The sequence below is a fragment of the Coregonus lavaretus genome, assembly GCF_964263955.1.
Source record: "Coregonus lavaretus genome assembly, contig: HAP1_SCAFFOLD_1078, whole genome shotgun sequence".
In the NCBI taxonomy this organism is placed as follows: domain Eukaryota; kingdom Metazoa; phylum Chordata; class Actinopteri; order Salmoniformes; family Salmonidae; genus Coregonus; species Coregonus lavaretus.
In genome coordinates this window covers 19,109-40,217 of record NW_028166972.1, presented here as the reverse complement: position 1 = coordinate 40,217, position 21,109 = coordinate 19,109, and the positions used below count along the sequence as shown (strand labels likewise).

At 45.5% G+C, this 21,109-nt stretch overlaps 2 pseudogenes across 2 annotated transcripts in view; both read left to right on the top strand.

The window, feature by feature from the left end:
- LOC311114050 (serine/threonine-protein phosphatase 6 regulatory ankyrin repeat subunit A-like) overlaps nucleotides 1-8,803 on the top strand; it is a 71,847-nt pseudogene extending 63,044 nt beyond the window's left edge. The window contains exons 7-24 of the transcript in view: nucleotides 312-390; nucleotides 692-806; nucleotides 1,081-1,227; nucleotides 2,535-2,603; nucleotides 2,940-3,080; nucleotides 3,542-3,653; nucleotides 3,870-3,896; nucleotides 4,073-4,147; nucleotides 4,923-5,124; nucleotides 5,607-5,694; nucleotides 5,917-6,034; nucleotides 6,259-6,478; nucleotides 6,900-7,071; nucleotides 7,285-7,430; nucleotides 7,557-7,639; nucleotides 7,732-7,814; nucleotides 7,943-8,034; nucleotides 8,220-8,803. The product of the transcript in view is annotated as a serine/threonine-protein phosphatase 6 regulatory ankyrin repeat subunit A-like (transcript). The remainder of the gene's footprint in view (nucleotides 1-311; nucleotides 391-691; nucleotides 807-1,080; nucleotides 1,228-2,534; nucleotides 2,604-2,939; nucleotides 3,081-3,541; nucleotides 3,654-3,869; nucleotides 3,897-4,072; nucleotides 4,148-4,922; nucleotides 5,125-5,606; nucleotides 5,695-5,916; nucleotides 6,035-6,258; nucleotides 6,479-6,899; nucleotides 7,072-7,284; nucleotides 7,431-7,556; nucleotides 7,640-7,731; nucleotides 7,815-7,942; nucleotides 8,035-8,219) is intronic.
- A 4,116-nt stretch (nucleotides 8,804-12,919) lies between these two features.
- Nucleotides 12,920-14,914, top strand: LOC311114051 (cyclin-dependent kinase 5 activator 1-like; annotated as a pseudogene). The gene is made up of 2 exons: nucleotides 12,920-12,990; nucleotides 13,370-14,914. The product of its transcript is annotated as a cyclin-dependent kinase 5 activator 1-like (transcript).
- The last annotated feature ends 6,195 nt before the right edge of the window (nucleotides 14,915-21,109 follow it).

Here is a 21,109-nt window from a genome sequence, read left to right as displayed (position 1 = left end):
CAGGGGCCCATAGAGCAAGGAGCCGTGGTGACACTGGCTGTGTCCCAAATGGCACCCTGTTCCCTTTATAAGTACACTACTTTGGTTCAAAAAGTAGTTCACTATGAAGAGAATAGGGTGCCATTTGGGACGCACACACTGACGCAGCACATGGCTTAGTATTTGGCCCTGGTCTACATTCAAATACCAATGGAATAGGCCTAACAATGCAAACTAAATGCAATCAAGCGCTCCTCCAATACGTGTTTGATTTTGCCTGTGGTCAGCAGCACAGACTGCCGTGTGAACCATCTTTGTCTTTCTATCTGCAGAGTAAAGATGGAAAGACCCCCCTCCACATGACGGCCATCCACGGACGCTTCTCCAGATCTCAAGCCATCATCCAGAATGGTGAGTCGCTGTGAATGCTCTCAACTGAATATATATGAACCAGTAGGCTCTTCAGCATTGTCTTTTGTCTTCAAACCATGATTCACTGGCACAGAGCAATGTTACTTGCAATGTGGTTGAACATGAAGCTTCATGAGGCCTCTAGGGTCAAGTGGTTGACGTGTGTGTGTGTCTGTGTGTGTGTCTGTGTGTGTGTGTGTCTGTGTGTGTGTGTGTCTGTGTGTGTGTGTGTCTGTGTGTGTGTGTGTCTGTGTGTGTGTGTGTCTGTGTGTGTGTGTCTGTGTGTGTGTGTGTTCTGTAGGTGCTGAGATCGACTGTGAAGAAAATAATGGAAACACACCCCTGCACATCTCTGCTCGCTACGGCCATGAGTTACTCATCAATACACTCATCACGAACGGAGCTGACACAGCCAAGTGAGAACACACACACACACAGTTTCCAGCAATAATGCAACATGCATCTGCAATTCTGTCATTGACCGAATTCCCGCTTGGAGACTATGCTCAACACATTGTGGTGTGTGGGGGGTTGATAGACAGGGCATTGCAGCATGCTGATGTGTTGATCTGCTGTGGGGTTTAATGAGGACTGTGATGTGGTGCTGTTTCCAATCTTAGCTGAATCAACTGTAAGTCGCTCTGGATAAGAGTGTCTGCTTAAAGTCTAAAATGTAAAAATGTGTTGCAGGCGAGGCGTCCATGGGATGTTCCCCCTCCACCTGGCTGCTCTCAGTGGGTTCTCTGACTGCTGTCGGAAGCTCCTCTCATCAGGCTTTGATATAGACACCCCTGACGACTTTGGAAGGACCTGTTTACATGCTGCAGCAGCTGTTGGGTGAGTGGACTGGTCCAGGCTTTACACCAAGGAATATTTAGTTCATGAACTAGAAAGCCACCAGAAAGAACAAACACATATTCACACTCTTACATTTCACATTGTTTAGCAGTATAAAAAAATCGTTTAGATCATTAGTGCGGTATCATTTCTGTATAATGTGGTTCCATGCCATGGTGGTATTGACTTGAGCTCTGGTCTAAATTGTCTTTATATCTTCTTGAAAGAGAAGCCTGCAAACTGCTCATGCTAGTATCACTTTTTATTATTGCTTTTAGTAGCATTATAAAAACAGTGATACTAGCAAGAGCAGTGTACGGGTTTCTCTTTTCTTTCAGGTTCTCATTGTTACCATCCACCTGATAGCTCAGATGAACGAGAGCCTTTCTGACCTTGATATCTTGTTACCATCCACCTGATAGCTCAGATGTACGAGAGCCTTTCTGAACTTGATATCTTGTTACCATCCACCTGATAGCTCAGATGAACGAGAGCCTTTCTGAACTTGATATCTTTTTACCATCCACCTGATAGCTCAGATGAACGAGAGCCTTTCTGAACTTGATATCTTGTTACCATCCACCTGATAGCTCAGATGTACGAGAGCCTTTCTGAACTTGATATCTTGTTACCATCCACCTGATAGCTCAGATGTACGAGAGCCTTTCTGAACTTGATATCTTTTTACCATCCACCTGATAGCTCAGATGAACGAGAGCCTTTCTGAACTTGATATCTTGTTACCGTCCACCTGATAGCTCAGATGAACGAGAGCCTTTCTGAACTTGATATCTTGTTACCATCCACCTGATAGCTCAGATGTACGAGAGCCTTTCTGAACTTGATATCTTGTTACCATCCACCTGATAGCTCAGATGTACGAGAGCCTTTCTGAACTTGATATCTTGTTACCATCCACCTGATAGCTCAGATGTACGAGAGCCTTTCTGAACTTGATATCTTGTTACCATCCACCTGATAGCTCAGATGTACGAGAGCCTTTCTGAGCTTGATATCTTGTTACCATCCACCTGATAGCTCAGATGTACGAGAGCCTTTCTGAACTTGATATCTTGTTACCATCCACCTGATAGCTCAGATGTGAAAGGGCCTTTCTGAACTTGATATCTTGTTACCATCCACCTGATAGCTCAGATGTACGATAGCCTTTCTGAACTTGATATCTTGTTACCATCCACCTGATAGCTCAGATGTACGAGAGCCTTTCTGAACTTGATATCTTGTTACCATCCACCTGATAGCTCAGATGTACGAGAGCCTTTCTGAACTTGATATCTTGTTACCAGGAACCTGGACTGTCTGAATCTGCTGCTCAACACAGGGGCAGACTTCAACAGAAAGGACAGCTTCGGAAGGTCTGTCTGTGGCATCAAATAACTTTCATATGTGATCTTTATGATAATGGGGAATATAGTATAGGGGCATATAGGAATTATTATGGGAAAGATTGGGCGGCAGGTAGCCTAGCGGTTAAGAGCGTTGGGTCAGTAACCGAAAGGTTGCTGGTTCGAATCCCCTAGCCGACTAGGTGAAAAATCTATGTGCCCTGCAGAAAGGCACTTAACCCTAATTGCTCCTGTAAGTCGCACTGGATAAGAGTGTCTGCTAAATGACGTAAAATGTAAATGTTTTACAGCTCCAATAAGCTGTTTCTGTTGTTGATGTTGAATGGTTTCTGTGCGTTCTTCTAGGAGTCCTCTGCATTATGCGGCAGCCAATTGTAACTACCAGTGTCTGTTTGCCTTGGTGGGGTCTGGGGCCAGTGTGAACGATCTGGATAAAAGGGGTTGCACCCCGCTCCACTACGCTGCTGCCTCCGACACAGACGGAAAGTACGTCTCACACCTCTCTTACTGTTGTGTGTGTTGTGGTGCCATGACCTTTCACATTTCACTGTAGTCTGGAGAGTATGTTGTGGTGCCATGACCTTTCACATTTCACTGTAGTCTGGAGAGTATGTTGTGGTGCCATGACCTTTCACATTTCACTGTAGTCTGGAGAGTATGTTGTGGTGCCATGACCTTTCACATTTCACTGTAGTCTGGAGAGTATGTTGTGGTGCCATGACCTTTCACATTTCACTGTAGTCTGGAGAGTATGTTGTGGTGCCATGACCTTTCACATTTCACTGTAGTCTAGAGTATGTTGTTGGTCGTGTTTGAATACATACTAGTGTTAAATCTGCAGTGTGAAAGCTTGGCCACGTCTCCTTTGGGAAAGTGTCTCTGCTTGCTTATCTGTCTGTCTTGATGTTGGTATAATGATTAGTGAACTCTTGACCTCTGACCTCTAGGTGTCTGGAATATTTGCTGCGAAACGACGCTAACCCAGGGATCAGGGACAATCAGGGCTACAACGCAGTCCATTACGCGTCTGCGTACGGACACCGCCTCTGTCTGGAGCTGGTGAGTCAGAACCACAGGGGACTAGACGCCCTGCATTCACAGACCATTTTGTCTGCGTCCCAAATGGCTGTAGGGCCCATAGGGCTCTGGTCAAACGTAATGCACTATATAGGGAATAGGGTGCCATTTGGGACAGACGTTGATATTCAGTAGGTTTTAAGGTGTGGTTGCATGTTTGTCGTGGCCGCATCGTCACTCTTGATGTTCTTTTTCCAGATTGCAAGTGAAACACCTTTAGATGTGGTAAGTACCAGTTGGTTACTTTTCCTCACACTAGCTTGTTTAAGATACGAATGCAACACCCCAGTATGTCTGCAGGGGCTGGTCACTGAGATTTACAACATGAAACATGCTACTAGACTAACCTTCAAAGTAAATATGTTACAAGTCTAAACTGGCCCATCCTTGTCTTTCCCCAGCTAATGGAAACCTCAGGGACAGACATCCTGAACGACTCTGATGTCAGAGCTCCCATCAGCCCCCTACACTTAGCTGTGAGTAAAGCCTACCTGCTCCTGTAGGGGTCTCGCCACATGACAAATGGCACCCTATTCCCTATTTAGTGCACTACTTTTGACCAGAGCCTTATGGGCCCAGATCAAAAGTACTGCACTACATGGGAAATAGGGTGCTATCTGGGATGCAGGCATGGTGTTGTTTTTCCACTAAAAGTTGATTGTCCAGACACTCACACACCATGTTCCTATCTGTTCCTGATTAGTGTAAAATACATGCATATTTTGACACGGTGATGATGAGGATGATTTCCTTATTTTGCCATTTGAGTTAATCAACCTCCAACAGAGGAGAAGTAGAGTGTTTCTAAATCTCACGCTTGGCAGGGACCTTCGATGTTGATGCTGGGCGGGAGAAAAAATGGGCACCCGATTTGAGAGACACTGGTCTACTTTAGGGGTCTAGGACTGTTTCTGTTCAGGCATACCACTGGTCTACTATAGGACATTGATTATATTAAGAGTGTATTTCTGTTCAGGCATACCACTGGTCTACTATAGGACATTGATTATATTAGGAGTGTATATCTGTTCAGGCATACCACTGGTCTACTATAGGACATTGATTATATTAGGAGTGTATTTCTGTTCAGGCATACCACTGGTCTACTATAGGACATTGATTATATTAGGAGTGTATTTCTGTTCAGGCATACCACTGGTCTACTATAGGACATTGATTATATTAGGAGTGTATATCTGTTCAGGCATACCACTGGACTTTGCTTCAGACTGTGTGTTTGTTTCCATTCAGGCGTACCACGGCCACCACCATGCTATGGAGGTCCTGGTTCAGTCTCTGCTGGATCTAGACGTGAGGAACAGCCAGGGGCGCACCCCTCTGGACCTGGCTGCCTTTAAAGGCCATGTGGAGTGTGTTGACGTCCTCATCAACCAGGGAGCCTCCATCCTGGTTAAAGACTTCACCCTGAAGAGGACCCCCATCCACGCTGCAGGTACGCATAGGATATCACGTAAGACCTAGAGATTCTGTAATTCAAAAGTTTTCCTTACCAAGATGGACATTTGTTTGGTCATGTTGCTAGGATGCCAATGTCCACTCTAGGGATATTATATAGCATAGTGTGAAAATGCCCACTACACACTGATCTAAGGTCATTTTTTGTCATTATTGCTGAGGATCTGGGGAGGGTAAGCTGATCCTAGATCAGTGCACAGGGGAACTTCTATCCAGAGCCAGGTACACAGCTAGCAGGTGACAGGCTTCGAGGGCCTCAGCCCCAAAATGTTTTATTATCTGCTGTGTTAACATCCTGAGGATGTCATCTACCAATACCACTGTTCTAGAAATCTGTCTGTTCATGTGAAGGTAATAGTCGTCCAGCAATCAGCTCATATCCTCTCTGTTTAGCCTCCTCTAGCTACCAACGGTCAATCATCTCACATTCTTATATCCTCTCTGTTTATCCTCCTCTAGCTACCAACGGTGATTCGGAGTGTTTGCGTTTGCTGATTGGAAATGCTGACCTCCAGAGTGCAGTGGACGTTCAAGACGGGAATGGACAGTAAGTCAATTGGGTTTTGGATACAATTCCTGAAATAAAGAGATTTTGACACTAGTTCTACGTCCCAAATGGCACCCTATGCCCTACTTGGTGCACTACTTTAAACCAGAACCCTATGGGCTCAGGTCAAAATTAGTGTACCATATAGGGAATAGGTTGCCATTTGGGACTCAACCTGGTTATTACCAGTTTGTAATATGACCTTGTTGTCTTGTGTATCAGAACCCCTCTGATGCTGTCAGTGCTGAGCGGACACACAGACTGTGTGTACTCACTGCTCAACAAGGGAGCCAGCGTAGAAGCCAAAGACAAGTGGGGCAGAACAGCGCTACACAGAGGGGTGAGGAGGAGAGCTGGCTGTATACGCTCACACACAGAAAGAGACGGGGAGGCTCAAATATACATATTATCTTCAGAAAAGTAGTTGTCCATGGGTAGTGGTGTATTCATCCCTGTAGGGGGACCTGCCTCCAGACATCATTTGTAATAATTGATGATTCATTATTATATCATTGATTATTAGTTATTTCAAATCCATTCTTGTCTCCCCGCCCTTCCTCCCAGGCGGTGACGGGTCATGAGGAGTGTGTGGAGGCCCTGCTGCAGCACAGCGCCAGCTTCCTGGTTCGGGACTGTAAGGGGCGGACCCCTGTCCACCTGGCGGCGGCATCCGGACACATCGGGGTGCTGGGGGGACTCCTACACGCCGCCCAGTCAGTGGAGACCCTCCCCGTCATCACAGACAACCAGGGCTACACGCCACTACACTGGGCCTGCTACAACAGTACGTACTGGACTAACGGAACACTAGATCTTTTCTGATTTTCTCTCTTCAGCACCGTAAACATGTCCCTGAATTAGGCAGGCCATACAACGGTACGTACTGACTAACTGGACTGTAGCTCTGTTCTCTCCTCCATGAAGTGTACACTCATTCACTCCCTCTTGTGGCTTGAAAAGCATTCGATTGGTGTGGACGGAGCCATGTGGGGGAATGAACAAGACTACAACAGAATTAGGGGTTATGACTCTCAGTGGAGGACCTTACACTGAAACAGGACTTTGTCAGGTATTGACATAGCATATGTTGTAGCTAAAACATCTTTTGTGACTTCACCATTGTCAGATGTGTAGCTTTCTCTGAGAGTATTGTTGTGGTCTGCAGCGACGTCATCCTTTTCCTGTATGAATCAATCTTCCACTAGGCCATGACACGTGTGTAGAGGTGCTGCTGGAACAGGAGGTTTTCCACAAGACCGAGGGCAACTCGTTCAGCCCCCTCCACTGAGCTGTGATCAATGACAACGAGGGGGCTGCAGAGATGCTGATTGACACTCTGGGGCCGGCCATTGGCAACGCCACTGACACCAAGAACCGGTAACTACAGCACATGACACAGTCCTTTTCTTCTGGAGAATAATGTTGTCTGGGGAATAAAATGACCTCTGGGGTTGGATGAGGGATTGTAGATTACTTTTAATACATCTATTAGTGATTTTATATTTCTATGGTATAAACAGGGTTAATTGAACAAACTTGTTTATAACAGTCCTACATGATGTCGGTGAAATAAGTTTCCTCTCTCTCCAGGACCCCCCTGCATGCGGCGGCTTTCACGGACCACGTGGAGTGTCTTCAGCTGCTGCTAGGCCACAACGCCCAGGTCAACTCCCCCGATGCCTCCGGGAAGACCTCCCTCATGATGGCTGCTGAGAACGGACAAACCAACGCTGTCGGTACGCAGCCCCCTCTCCTCCGCTTTGCCTCGCCCAGCCGGCTTAAGTTCAACATGTCTGTTTTACATTTTAATAAGTCGCTTCATTTCCTAATTGAGTTTCTTTATGTTTCTCTGTCTGTGTCAGAGCTGTTGGTGAGCAGTGCCAAAGCAGAGCTCACCCTGCAGGATGCAGTCATGAACACTGCTCTTCATCTGGCCTGCAGTAAGGTGAGCATCCCCACATGAAGATGACGTTCATCTGAACAGTTGGCTCTCTGGTTAAAATTTTGGTCTGACATGTTTGACTCTGGTTTTTAAAGGGGCATGAAACCAGTGCCTTGTTGATATTGGAGAAGATTACAGACAGGAACCTCATCAACTCGACTAACGCAGCCTTACAGACGTACGTATGGTTCAGCTGTATTAATTGGGCCAGAAGTATTAGAAGAAGTGCACTATATAGGGAATAGTCTGGCATTTGGGAGGTATCCTCATTTGCTGCTGGCTAATCTGACGGTACTTTCTCCTCAGGCCGTTACACGTTGCAGCCAGAAATGGTCTGACGGTGGTGGTTCAGGAGCTACTAGTGAAGGGTGCTAGCGTGCTCGCAGTCGATAAGAATGGTAAGATCCATAACGCTAACACCGTTTTCTTCTGTACTTCTCTTCTCAATGTGTCCACAAATGTTTCTCTCTAGTCCACTGCTTGGTTGTTGTCTTAACTTTGTATCATGTTTTTCACCAAAAGTGTTATAGTAAACTGTGATGCTCCTGAAGTGACCCTCTGCTGTTCTGTTTGAACCCCTCAGCTTACACGCCAGCCTTGGCCTGCGCCCCCAACAAAGACGTGGCGGACTCCCTGGCGCTGATCCTGGCCACCATGATGCCCGTGTCCCCCTGCAACCCGGCGCCCAGCCTGTCCTTCAGTGCCATTAACCACTACACCACCAGCCCCTCCAAGAGTGTGACCTTCGACAGCCTGCCCGTGCTGCGCAGCGAGCACAGCTCCTACTGCAGCTTCAACAACATCGGCCACCGCGAACACGATGGAGGCTTCTACAAGGATGAGGAACTCAACGACTCAGACTCAGAGACATACTGAGGGGGGTGGTGGTCGCTGCCCAGGAGGGGAGCCAAGGGCAGGCGGATGGACAGTGAAGTGGGGCAGAGGCCACAAACAAATACACACATACACACCGTTTCTTAAATCACCACAGCCAGCTTTGGGAGGGCACGAGCCGAGACAGTCCGCACAGGAGCCTTAAGAGTCCCGCAGATGGAGAGAGAGAAATGGAGGGAGGGAGGGAGAGGGGTAGGCACAACAGGCTGGCTGGCCACACTCATCCTCTCGTACCACCAGGTGTCCTTCCAGCAGATACTGGACTTCAGAGGAACTGCTGCTGCTATACCCCACCTTTACCTTTACCCACAAAGGTCCTAAACGGTAGAAACTGTCCAGCCAACAGACAGACGGACACCTTATGACGGCAATAACCTGTAGTCCAAGGGGATAGTAGCACTTCACTGAGTGAAAAACAGACATGGACCAAAAGATGTGGAAGAAGCCTTTTCAAAACCTGTTTTGACAGTAGAAATGGGATTGAGCGTTTTGGGCTGAGAAAAAACATAAGGAGTGATGTTTCATTTAAGTTTTATGAGAGTGATGGTCATGTTTATCCGCACACTAAGACAGTCAGAACGCACCTAGCCTCTTGTCTGTAATCCATGTGGGAGGAGGGGAAATCATTTATTTTTTATGAACAAACATTTTAATAAAATCATTCATGTCTTAAGCTCCTGACCCTCTGTGGGAACCAAAAAATCGTAGTATTTGCTCTCATGAGTAATTTCAAAGAATTTCCATCCCCAATGGCACCCTATCCCCTTTATAGTACACTACTTAAGACCAGGGCCCATAGGGTTCTGGTCAAAAGTAGTGTACTCTATAAAGAATAGGGTGCCATTTAGGACGTACAGTTTTGCATTTGTATGACAGGACTATTTACATTTGTGTTTTTAAACCTACCTGTCCTTTGCCCTCTAGAAAATATTTTAGAAAGAATACATGAATGAATAATTTACTTTCTTGTGATATTTATGTCATCATTTTGTGTCTTCTTTAGTTACTGGGGGGAGGTTAGGAGAGTAGAGGCAGCTGTATGAGCGAAAACAATGATGCACACTAAGTACTACAACGTTTGTGAAAAGCACTGATACTATTCCGAGGCAGAAAACATGCCTCCCTTGGAGAGGAGAAACACTGTAAACCAATGGTAGGACAGCAGCATTTAGATTCTCTTCTGTTGAAAAAAATATATATATATATATATTATTTGTCTTGGTCTTATAATCAATTTATTTTGACAGGTTTTGCTTGCTTTAACTTCTTCAAAAAAATGAAACCACTCAATCCTTTTATGTGATTGCTTGTTCAAACCCCCGTTTCTGTCTCTTTTTGAAAATCATTTTAACTGGAAATATGTACAATACACATGTTCGTCAAATCAGGATCAGGAGGTTCACAGGTTTTTTCGTGTCCTTTTTTTTCTTTAAAAGGATGAAACTAACATGTACATATGAAATAGTGACTGAATTCGAAACTCCCATGAATTCTTTCAGTATCTGAAGATTGCTGTATATTTTATGAGTAATAAAATAAAGAAATGAGTTGTGTTATTTAATAATGAACTATGGGTTATCTGTTTTATGTGACAACCGCAGTATCAATTTCTAGGTGACAGTGGTGCTAATCCCAAAAGAAAGGCTACATACAACAAGGAACAAGAAGTCTATTGGCAAAGTGATTAATATTTTTTATTTATTTATTTTTATTTCACCTTTATTTAACCAGGTAAGCCAGCTGAGAACAGGTTCTCATTTACAACTGCGACCTGGCCAAGATAAAGCAAAGCAGTGCAATAAAAACAACACAGTTACATATGGGGTAAAAAACATAAAGTCAAAAATACAACAGAAAATATATATACAGTGTGTGCAAATGTAGCAAGTTATGGAGGTAAGGCAATAAATAGGCTATGGTGCAAAATAATTACAATCGTATTAACACTGGAATGCTAGATGTGCAAGAGATTATGTGCAAATAGAGATACTGGGGTCCAAAAGAGCAAAATAAATAACAATATAGGGATGAGGTAGTTGGGTGGGCTAATTTCAGATGGGCTGTGTACAGGTGCAGTGATCGGTAAGGTGCTCTGACAACTGATGCTTAAAGTTATTGAGGGAGATAAGAGTCTCCAGCTTCAGAGATTTTTGCAATTCGTTCCAGTCATTGGCAGCAGAGAACTGGAAGGAATGGCGGCCAAAGGAGGTGTTGGCTTTGGGAATGACCAGTGAGATATATATTATTATAATATTGCATGTACCTTGGCCTAACGGTGTGGGTTATGTATTTTATTTTTCATGGCGTCCTCAACATTACAGTTTTAAGGGCAACAATAGCCTAAATTTGTTTACAGCTCGCAGGATTTCCATACGTGAGCTTTCAACAACACAGATTGTTGCATCAGCACGAGATCGAAAGTGCGTCCAATCTGTACAGGTCATTGTTACGTCATCACTGATAAACGTTGAAACTGATCAAAAACCGCTGGAGCAGTTCAGTCTAATCCTCCCTAGTGCTGGAGGATTGCGTTAGTTTTCGCTCTGGATGCGCGTTCATTTTGGCAAGGAAATGTGCTGATTTTGCAAGGAGATGGAGAATAAAGAGTTCAAGGTAGACATGTTATTTATTTTTAAATCTTCAATTATATTAATTACTGTGGATTAAATATTGTTTAACAAATGAAATAATGTGCTATTCATGCTGTAATATCAAACTAGAAAGTATATGGCCGGGGAGTCATGAGAGTTGGCTAAAGGTACAGTAGGGTCAAATGGGGGTCAAAGGTTATGACAGCACCTTCATAAATTCGTCCAAAATGGCACCCTATTCCCTATGTAGGCTAGTGTACTACTTTTGACCAGGAGCCATAGAAGGGTTGGCTGACGAAAATGATGCTCGCGCATCGATGGCCGGAAGTCGTGTATCTTGTTATGATTCTGAACCTCAGCTAACAACAAGCTGCCATGTGGGGAATCGTAGCTCTGTGGCATGTTTCAGCTCGTTGTATGGTGTTATTGATACCATGTCTTGTTTTGAGGTGTTTTGACTGATATCATGTCTATGCAATGACTATAATTCGCTACCTAGCTAACCAACAACAACTGTAACAATGTATTTGATACGAGTTCATTGTTCAAATGTATTTATGTTTGCATTAAACATTTAGAGACTAAATATAGTTTACATGTTGTCAACAGTCTAAGTCAAACCCTGTCTATTTTGCCCCATAGTTGCATGCCAGTTTTGTTGCTTAACAACCAACCCCTCTATAGAGTCCCACAGTGGTTGTGTGATAATACCCATAAAATCTAGCGGTCAAACAGGGAAATGGTTCCAATCGTTTTTCCACCATTCATTTTCCCCATAGGCGATTTTAGAAACACATAAAATAAGGGCTGTATTTCGTGTAGGCTTACCCTGGCGTGACGTTTTTGTAACCTTGTAAATCTCTCTCGGACAAGTTGATGTATTTGATGTATTTTTCTATTACATGTATGACATTTCATTGAGATATTTTGTGTTTTAATGACGCAAAATTGAATTACAGCCTAACTCTGCTTTCTGTTGTCGCCATCAGGCTGCAGTGGTGACCTTCACTACCGTGACCCACAAGGATGAAACTTCCCAGACCAGCCTCACCCTCAGCAGGGGAAAGAGAAGCTACCCAGACCTACACACCTTTGTGCAGGACATGAAGGACGAGTAAGTTTCTCTTTGGCTTCCCCATGCATCCCCTAGATATGTTCCCTATCTCAATTGCATACTCCTCGTGTCCTCTCTTCTCAAAACCCATTGGATGAGAAAGCCAGAGGTCCCGCCCTTCTGACCTTCTCATCCAATGGGTTTTGAGAAGGAGGCGAGGAGATTGAGAGTCTCCCATAGTCTCGGGCCAATACAAAGGACTCAACGGACCAAATAACCAATCAGGGATGTCTGGGTGTGGCCTAGTTCCATAGAGGTCCATCCATAACTTAGTCTAAGATAATAGAGGTAATGTCCATCCATAACGTAATCTAAGATAATAGAGGTAATGTCCATCCATAACGTAATCTAAAATCATAGAGGTAATGTCCATCCATAACGTAATCTAAAATCATAGAGGTAATGTCCATTTTATGTCCCGTTTTATATCAGTGCAGCCCCTTTAACAAACTAACTCTGTATGGTCTTTTAACATTGCAGATGAGCAGACATGAGTTTAGTGCCAAGTGCATGGATATTGTAGCATGGGTGATGGAGTCTACATCCACTGTGGTTGTTCCCGCCCTTGACCTCACCATGCAGATAGAGCTCTCTGATTCGCCAAGCTCTTCTGGATCAGGAAGTAATGAGGCAGGAGAGGTGACCTCTCTTGGCCGCAGCGTCAGATTCAGCTGTAGTGGAGGACCCAGCATGTGCACCAGCGCCAGAACCGCCTACAGCACACGCACTCCCACGCCTTTCCCCTCCTCTCACAGGTACCTAGCCCTATCCCCTCCTCTCACAGGTACCTAGCCCTAATATTGAATTATCTTTACAATTTTTCACATATCAACTTGAAATCAGTGAGTAATATTTTTGTTTTGCTTTGAAATATTATATTGCTCATGTTTATGAACACATAACCCTAATGTCTATGCTTAATACTCTTTGATTTAGATTATGTCCCACATGGAACCCTATTTCCTATATATTGAACTACTTTGACCAGACTCCTATAGGCCTTGGTAAAAAGCAGTGCACTACATAGGGAATAGGTTGCCATCTGGGAGACACCCAGAGCTGAGCTAGGTAGGCCTACTGAACTGATGCCATGCATTTCATTTTGCTAATATTGAAGCATTTTCTTTTCCACAGGCACTATTGACCATGGGATCTGCAATGTCTATCTCACTCCGCGAGAAGGCAGTCCACTTCAAAGATGGGCCGGACACGGTGGGCCACTTCTTTAAATCCAGACCCGTAAGAGCGGCAAAGACAAGACCCTGAAGCGCTACTCGCCATGGAGGCGGATTGTGAAGAAGAAGGGCTCCAAGAAGGTGCAGGCCCACGAGAACATCAACCAAAACAACATCGCCCATCTGAGTAACGAGAACCTGGAGAAGTCCCAGTCCTCCTCCAACTTGTCCACCTTCACCCTGGAGAAGTCTCAATCCTGTGACAAGCTGTCCACCCAGTACCAGAGCACTCCAGCCATTGCCAACAGCTCCAACAACGCCGCCTCGTCGGTCGAGAAGGCCCCCTTGACCAACTCCAACACGGCCCCCGACACGCCCCAGACGGTTATCGCCCAGGACCTCGACACGCCCAAGAGGCTGGTGATGGTCCACGCTACAACCGGCGAGCTGCTGCGCTGCCTGGGTGAGTTCCTGTGCCGGCGCTGCTACCTGATCCAGGACATGTCTTTCATGGACCCGGCGCTGTGGCTGCGGGTGGTTGACCGTTATCTGCTGGACAACTGCTATCAGAACCAGAGCTGCATTAACCCGGCCATGGTGGTCTTCCTCTACATGCTGTGCCGCGAGGCGGTCTCCTCCGAGGTGGCCACCTTGCATGAGCTGCATGCCGTGCTGCTTACCTGCCTCTACACGACCTGCTCCTACGTGGGCAACCAGATCTCCTACCCCCTGAGACCCTTCCTGGTGGAGACCTGCAGGCAGACCTTCTGGATCCGCTGCATGTCCATCACCAAGCTGATGAGTGGTAAGATGCTCCAGATGAACACAGACCCTAATTTCTTCTCCCAGATGTTTGCTGACCTGAAGAACGAGAGCCAGAAGGAGGAGAAGAAGAGCCGCCTGCTCAGCGGTGTGTACAGCACTCAGTGAGGGACCTAGGGTAGAGGGGCCAGGGGAGGGGAGGGGCCTACTATAGCCTGACATTTCAAAATGGGAGGGAAGAGGATTGGTTCAGTGAATGGGTAGAGGGTGAGCTTTGATGGGAAAATATGATTTATAGATTTTAAGGGTTAATATGAGGGTTAATTTGGCTTGAAAGAGAACACAAATCGGTAGGTATGAATGTGTAGAGGACTGAGGCTGTAGCTTACTATCTACTGTACCAGCTGACTGTCTGACGTGTGCACTGCCTACCACGGGAGGATTGGAGGCACACGAGTGACTGTGCTAGTGCTCACATCACACAGGCTGCAGCCTACCAGCCTACTGTTCTGACTGTGTGAGATGTGCACTTTCTACCACGGGAGGGAAGGAGGCACCCTTGTGTGAGTGGGCTAGTGCTCAGATTATGGTTGAACAGACAAGCTGCAACCCTGCCGCTTTAGACTGTGAAGTGAACACCCATGTTCCCCCACAGCAAGCACAGGACTGGACAGTTCTGGGGGACAGGGGTTCGTTTGAGGACCATTGGTTCTGATGAACTTGAACGAACAGTGTGACTGTTTTGGAATAAAATGCTATTATATTCTCTTAAACATCCAGTGTTGTGTCCTTATTATTTTACAATTGATATTTTCCATGTCATTTTGAGATCTTGGTGGAGATAATACTTTACCAGTGGTGGAAAAAGTACCCAATTCAGTAAAACTTGAGTAAAAGTAAAGAAAATGACTCAAGTAAAAGTGAAAGTCACCCAGTAAAATACTACTTCAGTAAAAGTCTAAAAGTATCTGGTTTTAAATGTACTTAAGTATCAAAAGTGAAAGCAAAGGCTATATATCAAATTCCTTATATTATGCTAATTGCCTTTATTTTTATTTATTTATGGGAATCCAGGGACACAGTTCAACAATATTTTACAAACCAGATCAGAGGCAGTAGGGATGCATTTTTCTTAATAAGTACATGAATTTGACCGTTTTGCTGTCCTGCCTGAGCATTAGAAATGTAACGAGCACATATTTTATTTCAGAATGTAGTCAAGATGAAGTAAAAGTTGTAAAAAATATAAAAACTCAAGTAAAGTACAGATACCTCAAAGTAGTACTTCAAAGTATTTTTACTTAGTTACTTTACACCACTGTACTTTACTAATGATTAGTAAATGTTTTATAAGGGTCTATATTAAACATCTAATAAATTATCCAATAATTCATTTGAAAATGTATAAATAACTATGTATAGCTTACTAACATTTGCAAATGTAGAAACAGCAATTAGTAAATAGTGAGAACTGTTTATAATAGCCTTAGAAATGATCTATTACTGGACATTATTATAAAGTGTGAATCAAACATTTGATGAGATTATTTTGAACAATAATTTCAATTGCCCATCCCTAACACCAGTGGACAGACAGACATTAATACACACATTCCTGTACCTGGTCGAAGTTGTCCAGAGCAGCATGAAGGTTGGCATGCATGCCAGTGGGAGGCTCGTTGGTGATCTTGATGGCATTCTCCAGGATGCCCTGAGTGAGGAGAGGAGAACAAACACACTTTTAAATTAGGAAAACACACCGTGTTATTATAAATGCATGTGTGTGTATGTGTGTGTGTGTGTGTGTACCTGAGGGATGATGTGCTCCTGTGGTGTGGGGGTAGGCTCAGCACTCAAACACTCTGTAGTCCTGGTGACTGCCCTCACAGCAGCGTTCCAGAAGCTTCTCCAACGACCCCAGCCAGCAAGCCACCAGGTATATATTCTGACAGAGATGAATGAATGAATGAATGAATGAACGAATGGATGGATGGATGGATGGATGGATGGATGAATGGATGGATGAATGGATGGATGGATGAACAAATGTAAGCGCGAACAAACTAATAAATTGATTAATGAAACAATGAATGGATGGAAGGATGGATGGATGCAATGATGAATTAATGAATTATGTTTTATGTACAGTATATAGCAGGATAGCCATACCTGTGAAATGACCCAGTGTCCCTCCTTAGCAGCCATCTCCATGGCGACCTCAGCCACAGCCTCCTGACCCTGAACCAAAGACACATTGTGGAGTTTCCCCAGGTCTATGGTGAACCACAGCTTCCTGCCTGTTACCATGGAAACAATATTTTCTCAGTGTGTGTGTGTGTGTCATATTCATGCAGATTTACAGTGATCTTTACATTACAAAATTAGTTGTCTTAGTGTTACCCAGTGACTCCACGTCTTACAGAGGGTCTACTCCAGGAGACAGGATGAAGAATACAGGCGAGGCAGGTCCACTCTCTCTGAAGGACTTAGCAAACTCTGTCTTCCTCCCCTCTGTATACTTCACCCCCAACTTCTCCTCCACAAAGTTCCTACAGACAGAAAGAGAGTGCGCGAGAGCGAGGGGAGGGTATGTGGAGGGAGATTGATCGTCATTATAATTTGCCAGGGACATATAAAAGATGGGGATGGAAGGAGAGAAGAGGAGAGGGAGAGAAGAGGAGAGGGAGAGAAGACTGAGACTGTGGGAGGAGAGATTGATGGAGAGGTCCAATGTCACCCCTGTGAGTAGCCTACATATTTGCCGGGTTTCAAAGACCATGATGCTTCATTCATAAACATTTTCTATTTGTTTTACAACCTTATTTGAGATTTAGATATTAGAAACAGTCATGTTGTATGGAGTCAAAGCCCCGCATCCCTAGAGTAACAACACATTTATAGTGTGGTTAATGATGACATCTGGGTTGTGTTCAACTGCCCCCCCCCCCCATCTCTTTTTCTCTTTCAGTTCTTCTCCCCCATAGCATCAGGCATCAGCTCGGAGTCGTTCTTCCGTTCTCAGTCTCAGGAGTCAAACAGCGCCAAGATATCCTGCCTCATCAGAGACCTCAGCAACGGAGGGAGAGGGGGATGGAGGGAGGGATAGACAGGGGGATAGGTGGGTTCCAGTCCATGATTAGGGGCTTCTCAATAAGTCTTGGGGAGGAGGATGGGGATGGAGGGATAGAGGTAACCTGGGGGGAGAGAGTGAAGGAGAGGGGGACGGAGGGAGGGATAGAAGGGGGTCGGCTGGAGCTAGGGGAAGGGGGGAGGCTACAAATCATGCTAAAGGGGTTCCAGGGTGGGATTGGAGAGGTAGATGGGGAGACAGAGAGGGAGGAGAGGGGATGGGGGGAGACTGGGAGACAAGAGGGATGGAGGGAGGTAACGAAGGAGGAGAGGGTGGTGGAGGGGGGGAGTGTGGAGGGAGGGAGGATGCAGTCAATGTTTAGGGAGCTGAGTGGGGGGAGTATGGTTGGGTTTGGGGATATGCACTCTCTGGATGATATTGGGGGGATAGAGAGGATAGGGGACATGGATATGAATATGAACATGGGGGTGGTAGGGGTCAGGGGTGACATGGCTAATGTTGGGGTCATAAGTCATAAGGTCAGGAGTGAGTTAGGGGTCAGAGGTCAGGGGGTGAAGTCGGGGGTACAGGTGAGCATGCGGACAACATCCAATCAGAACTCTTCTAAGACCTGCAGCCTACGACAGGGAACCAAAATCAATATGGCCGCCACCACCGCGACGCTGGACATGAACATGATGGACCTGGGCTGGTCTGACGACGACAGTGACTAGGAGAACACACAAACACTATTTTGTTTCTGTTATGTCATTTTCTTTTTTAATTGAAGCCAAACGTATACACGCCCCTGTGTGTGAGGACTGTAGGGGATAATAGTGAAGAATTATGAGCAGTGTTGATTTCATTTTACATTTTAGTCATTTAGCAGACACTCTTATCCAGAGCGACTTACGAGAGCAATTAGGGTTAAGTGCCTTGCTCAAGGGCACATCGACAGATTTTTCACCTAGTCGGCTCGGGGATTAGAACTAGCGACCTTTCGGTTACTGGCACAACGCTCTTACCCACTAAGCTACCTGCCGCCCTATTTCCTCCTGCTAAGACCATCTCCGGTGACCTTCTCCCCTACCTCACCTCGCTGATCAACTCATCCTTGACCGCTGGCCATGTCCCTTCCGTCTTCAAGAGAGCGAGAGTTGCTCCCCTTCTCAAAAAACCAACACTCGATCCCACTGATGTCAACAACTACAGACCAGTATCCCTTCTTTCTTTTCTTTCCAAAACTATTGAGCGTGCCGTCTTTAGCCAACTCTCTTGCTATCTCTCTCAGAATGACCTTCTTGATCCAAACCAGTCAGGTTTCAGGACTGGTCATTCAACTGAGACTGCTCTTCTCTGTGTCACGGAGGCTCTCCGCACTGCTAAAGCTAACTCTCTCTCCTCTGCTCTTGTCCTTCTAGACCTGTCTGCTGCCTTTGATACTGTAAACCATCAGATCCTCCTCTCTACCCTCTCCGAGCTGGGCATCTCCGGCGCGGCTCACTCCTGGATTGCGTCCTACCTGACCGGTCGCTCCTACCAAGTGGCGTGGCGAGAAGCTGTCTCCGCACCACGTGCTCTCACCACTGGTGTCCCCCAGGGCTCAGTTCTAGGCCCTCTCCTTTTCTCCCTATACACCAAGTCACTTGGCTCTGTCATATCCTCACATGGCCTCTCCTATCATTGCTACGCTGACGATACACAACTAATCTTCTCCTTTCCCCCTTCTGATAACCAGGTGGCGAATCGCATCTCTGCATGTCTGGCAGACATATCAGTATGGATGACGGATCACCACCTCAAGCTGAACCCTGGCAAGACGGAGCTGCTCTTCCTCCCGGGGAAGGACTGCCCGTTCCATGATCTCGCCATCACGGTTGACAACTCCGTTGTGTCCTCCTCCCAGAGTGCGAAGAGCCTTGGCGTGACCCTGGACAACACCCTGTCGTTCTCCGCTAACATCAAGGCGGTGACCCGCTCCTGCAGGTTCATGCTCTACAACATTCGGAGAGTACGACCCTGCCTTACACAGGAAGCGGCACAGGTCCTAATCCAGGCACTTGTCATCTCCCGTCTGGATTACTGCAACTCGCTGTTGGCTGGCCTCCCTGCCTGTGCCATTAAACCCCTACAACTCATCCAGAATGCCGCAGCCCGTCTGGTGTTCAACCTTCCCAAGTTCTCTCACGTCACCCCCCTCCTACGCACACTCCACTGGCTTCCAGTTGAAGCTCGCATCCGTTACAAGACCATGGTGCTTGCCTATGGAGCAGTGAGGGGAACGGCACCTCTGTACCTTCGGGCTCTGATCAGTCCCTACACCCAAATGAGGGCATTGCGTTCATCCACCTCTGGCCTGCTGGCTCCCCTTCCTCTGCGGAAGCATAGTTCCCACTCAGCCCAGTCAAAACTGTTCGCTGCTCTGGCACCCCAATGGTGGAACAAGCTCCCTCACGACGCCAGGACAGCGGAGTCACTCACCACCTTCCGGAGACATTTGAAACCCCACCTCTTTAAGGAATACCTGGGATAGGATAAAGTAATCCTTCTACCCCCCCCCCCAAAAAAAATAAATAAATTGTAAAGTGATTATCCCACTGGCTATAGGGTGAATGCACCAATTTATGAGTCGCTCTGGATAAGAGCGTCTGCTAAATGACGTAAATGTGCCCTTGAGCAAGGCACTTAACCCTAATTGCTCCTGTAAGTCGCTCTGGATAAGAGCGTCTGCTAAATGACTAAAATGTAAATGTAATGTAAATGAGTTACTTGAGTTTATTTTTTAACACAAGGCAACAATCAGACAGACAAAAATACAAAATAATCATCTTTAGGCAAATTATAGTTCATCCAACAATAAAATAAATTAAAATGAATTACAAAATAGCTTAAATTAAAATAATTCCGGTAAATTCAAGTACTTATCAAATAAAATAATAATAATAAAAAAATAAGCACAAGTAACACATTTCCAAACCTTTATACTTTTTTTACCAGGCAGAACTAGAATGAGGCAGCCCATAAACTCTCATAAACTGTGTATGTGTGTGTCTCCACAGTGACAGAACAACAGAAGGAAACACACAAACATTTCATACCAGGTATGCTGAACAGAAAACTGCACACCAGAAGGAAGCGGTCAACATAAAATAATCAATAGGTGTTGATTAGGCCTACTCAGTACCTTTGTATTGCATGGCAAGCAACAGCCCTTTTTCTGTGTGCCTAGAAATTAATAATCTGATCTGTGATTAGGCCACACTGCACATCTCACTGAGCAGAGGAAAAGAGCAGCAATACACATCAACTGAAAAAGCACCAGTCCATGATAGATGGCCAAATAAAACAATATTGCAGGCCTAGTATCCCAGAACACAAATTAAGCTGAATGCATGTTCTCTAAAAGGCATCAGAGGAGAGTGATGTAGTTGTAGATGGGGCATTATGTTTACTTCCAGCTCCAATATCTAACAAGAAAAGTCAGCAAAAAAAAAGTCACACTTGTCCCCACCTCCCCAAGATAAGCAGCATAAAGCATGTATGATGTGTCTTTACAATGGAGTTATACATTAATAGCTCTGTGCTCTCTAGCACAACCATTACACAGTTAAGGGGATTACACGCTTTGCTCAAAAGCAGCTGAGAGAGGAGCAGCTTCCCCCATCTAGACTCCCACAGACAGACAACAGATTTGGCAGTATTCTAACCTTTAGGCTGACACTGGCCCTTTGACTGGTTGACTTCAGTCAACACTCCAGGAACTCTTTGGCACAGTAACATGAAAACCCTTTTATACTGAAGGCCCCACTGGGAGTTTGTGTGTGTGTGTCAAAACATGCAGAAACAAACTATTTCACCAAAGAATCG